The sequence below is a fragment of the Lithobates pipiens genome, unplaced genomic scaffold, assembly GCF_037356315.1.
Source record: "Lithobates pipiens isolate NorthernLeopardFrog02 unplaced genomic scaffold, aLitPip1_a1.2 Scaffold_8, whole genome shotgun sequence".
NCBI lineage: Eukaryota > Metazoa > Chordata > Amphibia > Anura > Ranidae > Lithobates > Lithobates pipiens.
The window spans coordinates 642158429-642172199 of record NW_027507903.1 but is presented as its reverse complement, the minus strand read 5'-3'; the positions used below and the strand labels follow the sequence as shown (position 1 = coordinate 642172199).

General features: G+C 50.6%; 1 protein-coding gene across 1 annotated transcript in view; it reads left to right on the top strand.

The window, feature by feature from the left end:
• Positions 1 to 121: 121 nt before the first annotated feature.
• The window catches only part of GIGYF1 (GRB10 interacting GYF protein 1), a gene marked incomplete in the record, with an annotated part of 73482 nt that continues 59832 nt past the window's right edge, over positions 122 to 13771 (top strand). The window contains 1 exon segment of the mRNA XM_077470929.1: positions 122 to 2841.

The following is a 13771-nucleotide window of genomic DNA, read 5'->3' as shown; positions in this document are numbered from 1 at the left end:
TGCCAGCTTCCGATTGGACGCCTGCCCCCTGGCCCTCTCGGCTTTCTCCTGTGAGCGCCCGTCCTCGCGAGAAGCCCCACCCCGAGCTCCCTGGGAGAGAGACAGGGAGGAGGAGGAGCGGAGGGAACGCGTCACGTGACCCCGCGCGGCCGCCATCTTGTACTGGGATCCCCGCACACACTCGGATCGCGCACGGATTACACTCGGAGGTGGCGGCGGAGGAGGGCAGCGTGACGTTACCGGGACTACCGCCAAGGAGAGTGGAGGTGGAGGAGGGGTCCCTCCGGGAGGAGAGCCGGGGCCTGACCACCTCTCCCGCCTGACTGAGGAGAGACACAGCGGGCCCGAGGCCTACTGGAGAACCCGCCGGAGGCCTAGCACACATACACCGCCGAGGCCTACCGAGGACCCCCCGCATAGGTGCAGAGACAGGCCTCACCAGGAGACCCTCATCGAGCCTACTGAGGGGGGCGGACTAATCTAGGGCAGGCCTGAGGCCTACAACAGGCCCCTGACCTACAGAACTCAGGCCTGAGGCCTACCAGGCCCCCCCCCCCCTACACCTCATACTGAGGGCCACAACACACCCTACAGCAGGCCAGGGCCCCCCAAAAAAAACACAAGCCTGAGGGCCACTCCTACTATACACCAGGCCTGAAGCCTACAGGGGCACCCAAATATACAACATTAAGGGCCACTCCTGCTACACAGCAGGCCTGAGGCATACAGGGGCCGTAATTATTCAAATTTAAGGGCCACCCATACTCTACAGCAGGCCAGGGGCCCCAAATATACCGCATTAGGGGCCACACATTCTCCAAGACCCCCGAATATACCAGATTAGGGGCCACATGTTCTGCGGGAGCCTAAAATATACCACATTAGGGGCCACACGTTCTCCAAGAGCCCTGAATATACCGCATTAGGGGCCACACATTCTCCAAGAGCCCCGAATATACCAGATTAGGGGCCACACGTACTCTAAAGCAGGCCAGGAGCCCCAAATATACCACATTAAGGGCCACACTTTTCCTACAGCAGGCCCGGGACCCTAAATATACCACATTAGGGGGCCACACATTCTCCGGGAGCCCTAAAATATACCACATTAAGGGCCACACATTCTCTACAGCAGGCCAGGGGCCCCCAAATACACCACATTAAGGGCCACTCCTACTATACAGCAGGCCCAAGGGCAACCACTCATCCCCCTCCGAGGCCTATATCATTCTAAAGGGCCCCCACAGACCCTTAGAAGAGGTCCCCTAAGCTATAGAACACAGCCTACTGAGGGCCACACAACAGGTCTGAAGCCCACCACAAACCCCCTTGCATATATAGGAGTGAAGTCTACAGAAGCCCCTCCTATATATACACCCTGTAAGAGACCCCCCCCCCCCCAACATATGCCTTTTGTAGGGGGTCTACACACACTATAGCAAACCAGAACCCCCCCCCACAGACATATTATAGGGGTTCAAGCCACCCTTTGTAGCAAGCAAAGGAGGACCCCCTATACCCCCCTCCCCCCCTATACACATTGTAGAAAGGGGCCAAGGTGCACCTTAAAGCAGGCTTGAGGCCTACCGAGGACCCCTAGATACATTATTATAAAGGGGGGCCCAGCTCATCCCTCACAGGAGACCCCCTATACTGATTATAGGAGGCCAAGTCACCTCCTTCAAACAGGTCTGAGCCCTACTGGACACCCCCAGTCCCCCCCAAATCAGGGGAGGGCTATCGGTATAGAGGAGTCTAATATATACACACACATCAAAATTCCAGGCGGGGTTCTACTTTAGACTCTTAAAGAGCCAATGGTTTAAAGTCCGAGGACTTATTGTAGAAGGCGGGGCCAGGAGGTTCTCCCCCACCCCCCCACGCACAGTATATACAGTTGGGCTGGTCCGGAGTTCCTCCACACACATTGCCTGGTGTGTGCTTCATATACCCCACAAGAAACCCTTGACCTCTAATATACCCCCCCCCCCCCCCCATAGACACGGGTAACACCTTTTTCCAAGCAGCCCACCCGTATTCCCTGGTGGGAATGACTGCTATGTCTATGTGCCCCCACCCCCGCCCGTACGGTCCGATCTGATTGGCGGATATTGTAGGGCAAGTTCCTAAGTATACCCCCCCCCCCCCCCTCTAAGGAAAGGCCATAGATCTACATTTCAGCATTACCCCTCACCTCACCCGCTCTACCCATACAAAGGTCATACAACGACACATGCACAAGCAAGGAGCGGAGAAGATCGCCATCAGGCCGGAGAGACGTCAGCAATAGACCGCGGCAAGTCTTAACGTTCGAAGGCCACAGCCATGTTTACAAGGAGGAGCGGCGGAGTGTAACCCCCCCCTCCCCCCTCGCATGCCTATCCGCAGGAGTCCTGATACACTCGGGTGTACCGGCAGAAGAGAAGCCGCCAACCTCCCGCTTCTCAGAGCGGTGACGTCCGCACGTTTTTTCGTAGCAGAAGTCTCCAGACAGGAAACCTTTCTAAGTACCTAAAGTGTTTTTTTCTTTTTTTTTTTTTTCTTGTTTCTTTAACGTCAATACAAATCGATATTGCATAACATATGCACACACTTGCACAGGCGTATATACACGAGTGTATATATATATCTATATAGAGAGAGACTGCTGGATCTATCCCTGGAGGAAGAATCAGAAACCGACAGTTGGCTATTGAGGAAAACTCATCCTGGTCTTGGACTGTAGGCCTTGAAGAGTTAATCCGGACATTTCTAGTGGTGAAAGAACTTTTATTATAAGAGACGTTGGCAGAGGCGATCGCCTTGGGCAAGGGCTTTGCAGTGAAGACAGCGTGCTGGACGGTGAGTCAGGTTCTTTTGTTGTACCTGGTGCTGGAATAACTGTTTATTTTACGTTGTGGAGTCCATAAAGTTCTCTGTAACATGGGCTGAGCCGGGTAGACTGGTCGGGCCTGCGGTAGCTGGTCATGCCACAGGTAGCTTGCAGTAGCATGGTCCAGCCTGCGGTAGCCTGGTTGGGCCACCGGTATCCTGCAGTAGACTGGTCGGGCCTGCAGTAGGGCCACAAGTAGACTGGCCGGGTCACCGGTGGCCTGCGGTAGACTGGTCGGGCCACCGGTGGCCTGCGGTAGACTGGTCGGGCCACCGGTGGCCTGCGGTAGACTGGTCGGGCCACCGGTGGCCACCGGTAGACTGGTCGGGCCACCGGTAGACTGGTCGGGCCACCGGTAGACTGGTCGGGCCACCGGTAGACTGGTCGGGCCACCGGTAGACTGGTCGGGCCACCGGTAGACTGGTCGGGCCACCGGTAGCCTGCGGTAGACTGGTCGGGCCACCGGTAGACTGGTCGGGCCACCGGTAGCCTGCGGTAGACTGGTTGGGCCACCGGTAGCCTGCGGTAGACTGGTCGGCCACCGGTAGACTGGTCGGGCCACCGGTAGCCTGCGGTAGACTGGTCGGGCCACCGGTAGCCTGCGGTAGACTGGTCGGGCCACCGGTAGCCTGCGGTAGACTGGTCGGGCCACCGGTAGCCTGCGGTAGACTGGTCGGGCCACCGGTAGCCTGCGGTAGACTGGTCGGGCCTGCAGTAGGGCCACAAGTAGACTGGTTGGGCTACCGGTAGCCTGCAGTAGACTGGTCGGGCCACCGGTAGACTGGTCGGGCCACCGGTAGACTGGTCGGGCCACCGGTAGACTGGTCGGGCCACCGGTAGACTGGTCGGGCCACCGGTAGACTGGTCGGGCCACCGGTAGACTGGTCGGGCCACCGGTGGCCACCGGTAGACTGGTCGGGCCACCGGTGGCCTGCGGTAGACTGGTCGGGCCACCGGTGGCCTGCGGTAGACTGGTCGGGCCACCGGTGGCCTGCGGTAGACTGGTCGGGCCACCGGTGGCCTGCGGTAGACTGGTCGGGCCACCGGTGGCCTGCGGTAGACTGGTCGGGCCACCGGTAGCCTGCGGTAGACTGGTCGGGCCGCGGGTAGCCTGCGGTAGACTGGTCGGGCCGCGGGTAGCCTGCGGTAGAGTGGTCGGGCCGCGGGTAGCCTGCGGTACTGTGGTCGGGCCGCGGGTAGCCTGCGGTAGACTGGTCGGGCCGCGGGTAGCCTGCGGTAGACTGGTCGGGCCGCGGGTAGCCTGCGGTAGACTGGTCGGGCCGCGGGTAGCCTGCGGTAGACTGGTCGGGCCGCGGGTAGCCTGCGGTAGACTGGTCGGGCCGCGGGTAGCCTGCGGTAGACTGGTCGGGCCGCGGGTAGCCTGCGGTAGACTGGTCGGGCCGCGGGTAGCCTGCGGTAGACTGGTCGGGCCGCGGGTAGCCTGCGGTAGACTGGTCGGGCCGCGGGTAGCCTGCGGTAGACTGGTCGGGCCGCGGGTAGCCTGCGGTAGACTGGTCGGGCCACGGGTATCCACCGGTAGACTGGTCGAGCCACAGGTATCCACCGGTAGCCTGGTCGGGCCCCCGGTAGCCTGGTCGGGCCATTAGTAACCTACAGTGCAGGTCTCTGATGAAAGTGGTAGCAAAGTCTCCTAAAAAAAAAAAACAAAAAAAAAAAGTTCCCCCTGCAGGTTAATGTCATGTGCTGGTATGCATCGCACACTATTGTTATGACAGACTTAACAGTAAAGTAGATCCTTCCTGCGGTGCAGTGACAGGGCTTCCATCTTCACCCGGTTTTCCTTCTGGGTTTATGCACTCCAACTGTTTGGACGGGCTGCAATGACATCATGATGGGCTGAGCCGGGTAATAATACTTATTGTGTGCAATGATCTCCATCAGGGGTAAGGCCCCCCTCAGTGCTCCAACTGTGGTGAATCTAAAAGTCGCAGGCACTGCAAAGGCTTTGACGGCCGTTGATGTGACTCCCGGGCTCCATTCACACTTGGCGATTCCCAAGTGCACAGAAAACCGTCTTGTGGGCCAAAGATCAGCATGTGGATAGACTGGTGCAATCCAGGCAGAATTGGCTTGTCGTGCTCCAGTAGACTGGTCGGGCCTTCCATTAAACTCTTAATAGGCTTGTCAGGCTTCCCGTAGTCATTTAGTAGACCGGTCAGGCCCTCCAGTTGGCTTGTCAGGCTTCCCGTAGTCATTTAGTAGACCGGTCAGGCCCTCCAGTAGGCTTGTCAGGCTTCCCGTAGTCATTTAGTAGACCGGTCAGGCCCTCCAGTTGGCTTGTCAGGCTTCCCGTAGTCATTTAGTAGACTGGTCATGCCCTCCAGTAGGCTTGTCAGGCTTCCCGTAGTCATTTAGTAGACCGGTCAGGCCCTCCAGTAGGCTTGTCAGGCTTCCCGTAGTCATTTAGTAGACCGGTCAGGCCCTCCAGTTGGCTTGTCAGGCTTCCCGTAGTCATTTAGTAGACCGGTCAGGCCCTCCAGTAGGCTTGTCAGGATTCCAGTAGACTGGTCAGACTACCTGTTGGGCTTCCAGTAGGCCTCTGTGATTAAAGTGAAAATAAAGTCTCTTAGAAAATAAAGAGTTCCCTCCAGCGGCGTGATGCCAGGCCTTCCAGTAGACTGGTTAGGCCTTCCAGTAGGCTTGTCGGGCTTCCCGTAGATTTGCCAAGCCTTCCAGTAGGCTGGTCGGGCTTCCCGTAGATTTGCCAAGCCTTCCAGTAGGCTGGTCGGGCTTCCCGTAGACTTGTCAGGCCTTCAAGTAAACTCCGAGTAGACTTGTCAAGCTTCCCGTAGGCATTTAGTAGACTGGGCAGGCCTTCCAGTAGACTGGTCAGGCTGCCATTGCCTTCCAGTAGGCTTGTCGGGCTTCCCGTAGCCATTTAATAGACCGGTCAGGCGTTCCAGTAGACTGGTCAGACTACCTGTTGGGCTTCCAGTAGGCCTCTGAGATTTTAAAGTGGTAATAAAGTCTCTTAGAAAAAAAAAAAAATTCCTCCAGCGGAGTGTTGCCTGGCCTTCAAGTAGACTGGTCAGGTCTTCCAGTAGACTGGTTGGGGGCCTCCAGGATGCTTTAAGTAAGCTTGTCAAACCTTCCTGTCGGTCTTCCAGTAAACTGGTCAGACTACCTGTCAGGCTTCCAGTAGGCCTCTGCGATTTATTAAGTGGTAATAGTCTCTTAGAAAAAAAAAATTCCCTCCAGCGGCGTGTTGCCAGGGTTTCCAGTAGACTGGCCAGGCTGCCAGTGAATTTGAGTAGACCTGTCAGAATTCCAGTAGACTGGCCAGGCTGCCAGTGAATTTGAGTAGACCTGTCAGAATTCCAGTAGACTGGTCAGGCCTTCCAGTAGGCATTTAGTAGACTGGTCAGGCTGCCAGTGCCTTCCAGCAGACCTGTCATACTTCCGCCAGGCCTTCCAGTAGACCAGCCAGGCCTTCCAGTAGACCAGCCAGGCCTTCCAGTAGACCAGCCAGGCCTTCCAGTAGACCAGCCAGGCCTTCCAGTAGACCAGCCAGGCCTTCCAGTAGACCAGCCAGGCCTTCCAGTAGACCAGCCAGGCCTTCCAGTAGACCAGCCAGGCCTTCCAGTAGACCGGCCAGGCCTTCCAGTAGACCGGCCAGGCCTTCCAGTAGACCAGCCAGGCCTTCCAGTAGACCAGCCAGGCCTTCCAGTAGACCAGCCAGGCCTTCCAGTAGACCAGCCAGGCCTTCCAGTAGACCAGCCAGGCCTTCCAGTAGACCAGCCAGGCCTTCCAGTAGACCAGCCAGGCCTGTCGGACTACCTGTCAGCCTCTGTGTTTTAAAGTGATTAAGTCTCTTAGAAAAAAAAAATGCCCCCCTGCTAGTATGCAGCTCATAGTAGCACATTATGACAGACTTATCCGTAAAGCGGGTCCCTCCAGCGGAGTGCTGCCAGGGCTTCCTCCCTCACTTGGTCCGACCGTTGGCATAGCAGCAGGACTGCGATGACGCCAGGATCGCGGCACCGTGCACTGAATGGACAGCACACTTTGTCCACTTGGTGCGCATGGGTTGGTGGCGTCACCAGCCGCTCCAAATGTGAATACCTAATATTCGGATACTCACTGTAGCTGTAGATGAGCCTTATTATAGCCTTTGTTGTAGCTAAAAGTGGAAAAGTGCACTTTACTATCACTTTAGGCTTGAAAAAGGGTGAAACGCGTCTGAGGAGTTCTCTACAGAACAGGAGCTGAATCCGTCCTTCACACATTTCATTCATATTCATGCAGCAGGGAGTTGGTGGTCGGGTGCAGATGGCCGCCATTTTTTTTTTTTAAAGTAATTCTTGGGGTGCCAGTAATTAATGGCACCCCCGAGTGATGGTAGAGGGTGCATGTTTGTTACACGGTAAACGCGTCGTAAACAATGGCCGCACTCCCAACTGTTTTGGTGCGTGTGCGTCACGTGCGTAAATGCTACAAAATGTGCAACAACGAAATGTGAGTCCCTGCTACGCCCGGGTGTGAACCCGGACTCATAGGCATGATATATGATTTGTAGTTTCTCCACAGCTGGAATGCGAAGGTTCCCTGGTGTAGGGTCACTTGTAGAACATTTCTCAGCTTCCTCCAGTCTGGAGGGTGTGAAATCTCAGAGGAAAGAAGATTCTCCCAATGTGGTTGCAAGGGTTAAATATTAGTGTGTGTTTTGTAAATATGACACACACTATATTACCAAAAGTATTGGGACACCTGCCTTTACACGCACATGAACTTCAATGGCATCCCAGTCTTACTCCGTAGGGTTCAATATTGAGTTGGCCCAACCTTTGCAGCTATAACAGCTTCAACTCTTCTGGGAAGGCTGTCCACAAAGTTTAGGAGATGTGTCTATGGGAATGTTTAATCATTCATTCAGAAGCGCAATTGTGAGGTCAGGCACTGATGCTGGATGAGACGGTCTGGCTCAGTCTCCGCTCTAATTTTATCCCAAAGGTGTCCTATCGGGTTGAGGTCAGGACTCTTGTGCAGGCCAGTCAAGTTCCTCCACTCCAAACTCGCTTATCCATGTCTTTTGCGCACTGGTGCGCAGGCATGTGGGAACAGGAAGGAGCCGTCCCCAAACTGTTCCCACAAAGTTGGGAGCATGAAATTGTCCAAAATGTCTTGGTATGAGGACACCTTAAGTGTTCCCTTCACTGGAACTAAGGGGGTCAAGTTCAACCCCTGAAAAACAACTCCCCACCATAATCGCCCCTTCACCAAATGATTTGGACCAGTGCACAAAGCAAGGTCCATAAAGACATGGATGAGCAAGTTTGGGGTGCAGGAACTTGCCTGGCCTGCACAGAGTCCTGACCTCAACCCGATAGAACACCTTTGGGATGAATTAGAGTGGAGACTGAGCCAGGCCTTCTCGCCCAACATCAGTGCCTGACCTCACAAATGGGCTTCTAGAAGAATGATCAAACATTCCCATAGACCAGTGATGGAGAACCTTGGCACCTCAGATGTTTTGGAACTACATTTCCCATGATGCTCCATGCACTGAGCATCATGGGAAATGTAGTTCCAAAACATCTGAGGTGCCAAGGTTCTCCATCACTGTCATAGACCTTCCCATAGACACATCTCCTAAACCTTGTGGACGGCCTTCCCAGAAGAGTTGAAGCTGTTATAGCGGCAAAGGGTGGGCCAACGCAATATTGAACCCTCCGGACTAAGACTGGGAAGCCATTAAAGTTCATGTGCGTGTAAGGGCAGGCGTCCCAATACTTTTGAAAATGGTGTATATAGTGGTCCTGCAGGGAGAGTGGCATCTTCCAAAGCGGTGAGGGATCAGTTGGGTATTTAAATAAGCATTAACGCCTCCCCCTTTCAATCCCAGCATGGAGGGATTTGTGTTTTCCCCCGTAGATGGGTGTTCTATTCAGAGAACAGGACCCGCTGAGAAGGTTTTCAGGTCCTCGGTGTTGTGTGATTTTTTTTTTTTTTTTTTTTTTTTTTTTTAGGTGCAGTATAGATGTGAGTAATAAATGGATTAGTGTGTGTGTGTGTGTGTCTCTGTCTGGGTATTGTCTGTGGACGGTTATAGAAGTCATATGTGGCTGAAGATTGAATGAAAATCCCTCCTACAGGTCCCCCCCCACCCCTCTCCTGTTTTAATATTCCTGTGCAGACCTCGGGGGTGGGACTGTCTGCCATGTGGGCGGAGTTTACATCTACTGTATATTCCCACCAGGTACTTGTGCTGGAATATGCAGGAGTGACTACAAGTTCTATAGAGAGTAATGGAAGACTGGTCCCCCCCCCCCCCGCCCCTCCATTTATCTCTATAGTATCTCCTGAGTACTGGGGCACCTGGATAAAAAAAAATAGATGGCAGCATGGCCCGACGTGGCTGATTGTCCGTGTGGGCCACGTCTGAGGTCTGTGTATAGATGTAATACACAGGAGGGAACCTCTACAGAGCTATAGAAAAACTCCTCTTATTGTTGCGGAATGCAAAAATGTATTTATATATATATATATTACGTTATCTCAAAGTATGTACACCTCTCATGTTTTTGTAAATATTTCCTTCTTTCTTTTCATGTGACAACACTGAAGAAATGACACTTGTCTACAATGTAAAGTAGAGAGTCTGGGGAGAGACAATGGATAATTGGGCCCAATTTGGACATTTTCACTTAGGGGTGTACTCACTTTTGTTGCCAGCGGGTTTAGACATTAATGGCTGTGTGTTGAGTTATTTTGAGGGGACAGAAAATTTACACTGTTATGCAAGCTGTACACTCACTACTTTACATTGTAGACAAGTGTCATTTCTTCAGTCTTGTCACATGAAAAGAGAGAAGAAAATATTTACAGAAATGTGAGGGGTGTACTTACTTTTATGAGATACTGTGTGTGTGTATTTGATTTTTTTATTTTTTTTTTATATTTGTTAGTAGTAGTATTTAGTATTTTATATTTATAGTCTTCTGTTTGATTCATGAAGTGTATATAGTCGGGTGCAGGGGAGGCTTCTCATTGGTTCATGAAGTGTATATAGTCGGGTGCAGGGGAGGCTTCTCATTGGTTCATGAAGTGTATGTAGTCGGGTGCAGGGGAGGCTTCTCATTGGTTCATGAAGTGTATATAGTCGGGTGCAGGGGAGGCTTCTCATTGGTTCATGAAGTGTATGTAGTCGGGTGCAGGGGAGGCTTCTCATTGGTTCATGAAGTGTATGTAGTCGGGTGCAGGGGAGGCTTCTCATTGGTTCATGAAGTGTATATAGTCGGGTGCAGGGGAGGCTTCTCATTGGTTCATGAAGTGTATGTAGTCGGGTGCAGGGGAGGCTTCTCATTGGTTCATGAAGTGTATATAGTCGGGTGCAGGGGAGGCTTCTCATTGGTTCATGAAGTGTATATAGTCGGGTGCAGGGGAGGCTTCTCATTGGTTCATGAAGTGTATGTAGTCGGGTGCAGGGGAGGCTTCTCATTGGTTCATGAAGTGTATATAGTCGGGTGCAGGGGAGGCTTCTCATTGGTTCATGAAGTGTATATAGTCGGGTGCAGGGGAGGCTTCTCATTGGTTCATGAAGTGTATATAGTCGGGTGCAGGGGAGGCTTCTCATTGGTTCATGAAGTGTATGTAGTCGGGTGCAGGGGAGGCTTCTCATTGGTTCATGAAGTGTATATAGTCGGGTGCAGGGGAGGCTTCTCATTGGTTCATGAAGTGTATATAGTCGGGTGCAGGGGAGGCTTCTCATTGGTTCATGAAGTGTATATAGTCGGGTACAGGGGAGGCTTCTCATTGGTCCATGAAGTGTCTGCACTCAGGAATATGTAAATGAGGAGTGATTTGTACCTTGTGGTGTCTTCTGTCCTCTTGAAGTCACAGAAGTGTGATGTTGTGGACAGGATGTGATGTGGATTGGTTGTGGATGGGAGCCAAGGCTGCTGTCAGTGTTGCTGTTTGTTGTCCCACGTGTAGTCCGTGTTTTGTCTCCTCATCTCTTCTATTATTAATGACGTCACTTCTGTGTATAAACCCGACGCCTGCAATCACTTCTCACACGGCTCACAGTACAAATACCCTATTTAAAAACAAAAACAAAAAAAAAACCTTCAGATCTGCCTTATTTTCCTTCTTTTTTTTCTTTTTTTAATTTTCTTTTTGTTTTGTTTTTCTATTCTCTATTCTCCCCCGTGTGGTTTGTTTTGGTGTAGTGTTTATTTTTTATTTTTTTTATTGTGATTACCTTGGGATAGTTAAGCTGGCAATGGCTGATTTTTATTTATTTTTGCTCTGCATCCAGAGGGGCTAAAAATGGAAGAAAAAAAAAGAGATTCTTTTAATCCACACAATGATGGGAGCAGTAACCCCTCCCCCAAACAGGACATTGTATTCTGACATCACACCCCCCCCCCCCCCCCCAAGCTTCCTTCCCCCCCCCCTCCCCCATGCTTCAGAATACACTGTTCTGCGGTCGGCAATACGTTCTCCAGCAGTCTGTTCAGCAGAAAGTGATCTGATGATTGAAAGAGGATTTTATTGATGTAATGTGATCGTTTTTTTTTTTTTTTTTTCCTCAATAAAACTTTATTGTGGAAATAAAAATTTGAGAGAGAGGATCACACACGGATCAAAGTTCAGCACAGAGCTGCTATATAGTGAACACGGGGGGGGGGGGGGGGGGTGGTACAGACACCAATTTAGATCAGGGGTCTGAAACTGGTGGCCCCTCCAGCTGTTGCAAAACTTCAAGTCCCATGATGCATTGCAAGGCTGACAGTTACAAGCATGACTCCCACAGGCAGAGGCATGATGGGTCTTGTAGTTTCCCATGCAGTGCCTCATGAGACTTGTAGTTGCAAGTCCCCCGTGCTCCTGCAGAAGCAAATGCATATGTTATTTGCATATGCAAATGGTATTCACACCACACGACATGTGAATTGTCGCTGCAAACAGAGCAAGAGAAATTATTCTAGCACTAGACTTCTCTGTAACTCTAAACTGGTAACCTGTAAATGTCTTAAAGTGTCACCTATGGAGATTTTTTTTTTTTAAAGGAGTTGTAAACCCTCAGTGTTTTTCACCTTAATACAGTCTATGCATTACGGTGAGAAACCCTCCGTGGTGCAGCAGCCCCCCCCCCCCCCATAGCCCCCCTTTTTATTTACCTGAACCCTGATTGTTCCAGCGACGTGGACGAGCACAGCAGCTCCAGCCGCTGGCTCAGGTCCTGATTGGATAGATTGGCTCTATTTGTGGGGGGGGGGTGGGACATCAATTTTGTTTTGAGAGCAACGTCGCACGACCGCGCACTTGTCATTTAAAACTACGCAGTGCGCTCTGGTCTCTGGCCAGCCAAATACTTCGGGGCTTTCTTTTGGTGGTATTTAATCACCGATGCGCTTAAATTTTTTTTTTTGCTAAATGAATTGAAAAGACGGAAAAAATAAAATGGTATTCTGCTACATTTCTTTGAAAATAAGCCAAATCGGTGAATATTATTTGGCTTGTAGGAAAGTCCACAATCTATGGAAATATACAGTGGATATAAAAAGTTTACACACCCCTGTTAAAATGTCAGGTTTCTGTAAAGTTAAAAAAAAAAAAGACTTTTTTTTATTTATTTTTTTTGTCCACCTTTTTAACCTTTTCAGACATTTTGCTGGCTTAAGACCAGACCACTTTTTGCTATTCGGCACTGCGTCGCTTTAACTGACAATTGCGTGGTCGTGCGACGTGGCTCCCAAACAAAATTGACGTCCTTTTTTTTTCCCCCCCACAAATAAAGCTTTCTTTTGGTGCTATTTGATCACCCCTGCGGTTTTTATTTTTTGCGCTATAACAAAAAAAGAGCGACAACTTTGAAAAAAACACATTTTTTTTTACTTTTTGCTATAATTTATTATACAATATAATAGCTCATTTTAGGCCGACACGTATTCTTCTACATATTTTTGGTAAAAATAAAAAAAATAAGCAATAAGCGATTGGTTTAGAGCATTTTTATAAAAAATTTTTTTTTTGTTTTTTTTTTTAACTAGTAATAGCGGCGATTTTTTTTTTTTTATATATATGAAAAAAAATCGCCGCTATTACTAGTTAAAAAAAAAAAAAAAAAAATAATATATATATAATTTTTTTTTTTTTTGTGACTGCAACATTATATCGGACATTTTTGGGACCATTGTCATTTATACAGCAATCGGTGCTATACAAATGCAGTGATAACTGTGTAAATGGCAGTGAATGGGTTAACTAGGGGTTGGCAGTGTAGGAGTTAAGTGTGTTTTAAGGGGGGGGGGCTTGGCTGTGTGTTAGTGAACCCTGATCTCTGCTCCAATCACATGGAGCAGAGATCAGTTTCATTTGTTGCTAGGCAGAACGGGGAGATGCTGTTTACATTGGCATCTGCCTGTTCAGCCTCCCCGTGAGACGATCGCAGGTATCCCCGCGGCGATTGAGTCTGTGGGACCCGTGACCGGACTCACGGGGGTCCCGACCGGGATTGTGCGCCGCCGGTGGCGCGCACGCGATGGCAGGGCGGCAAATATAAATAGACGTACCTGCACACCAATTTGCTTGCCCGTGCCATTCTGCTGACGTACATCGTCGTGCACCAGTCGGGAAGTGGTTAATGTGACCTACAAACTGAACTCAACAACTCAATTGAAACACTGAAATCCTTTAGGGGGAGTAAAAATTAAAAATGAAATAATGTGGTTGCATAAGTGTGCACACCCTCTTATAACTGGGGGTGTAGCTGTGTTCAGAATCAAGTAATAACATTCAAACTTGTGTTAAATAGGAGTCGGTACACACCTACCATCATTTAAAGTGCCTCTGATTAGCCCCAAATAAAGTTTGGCTGTTCTAGTAGGTCTTTCTGACGTTTTCTTAGTCGCATCCTACACCAAAGCCATGGTC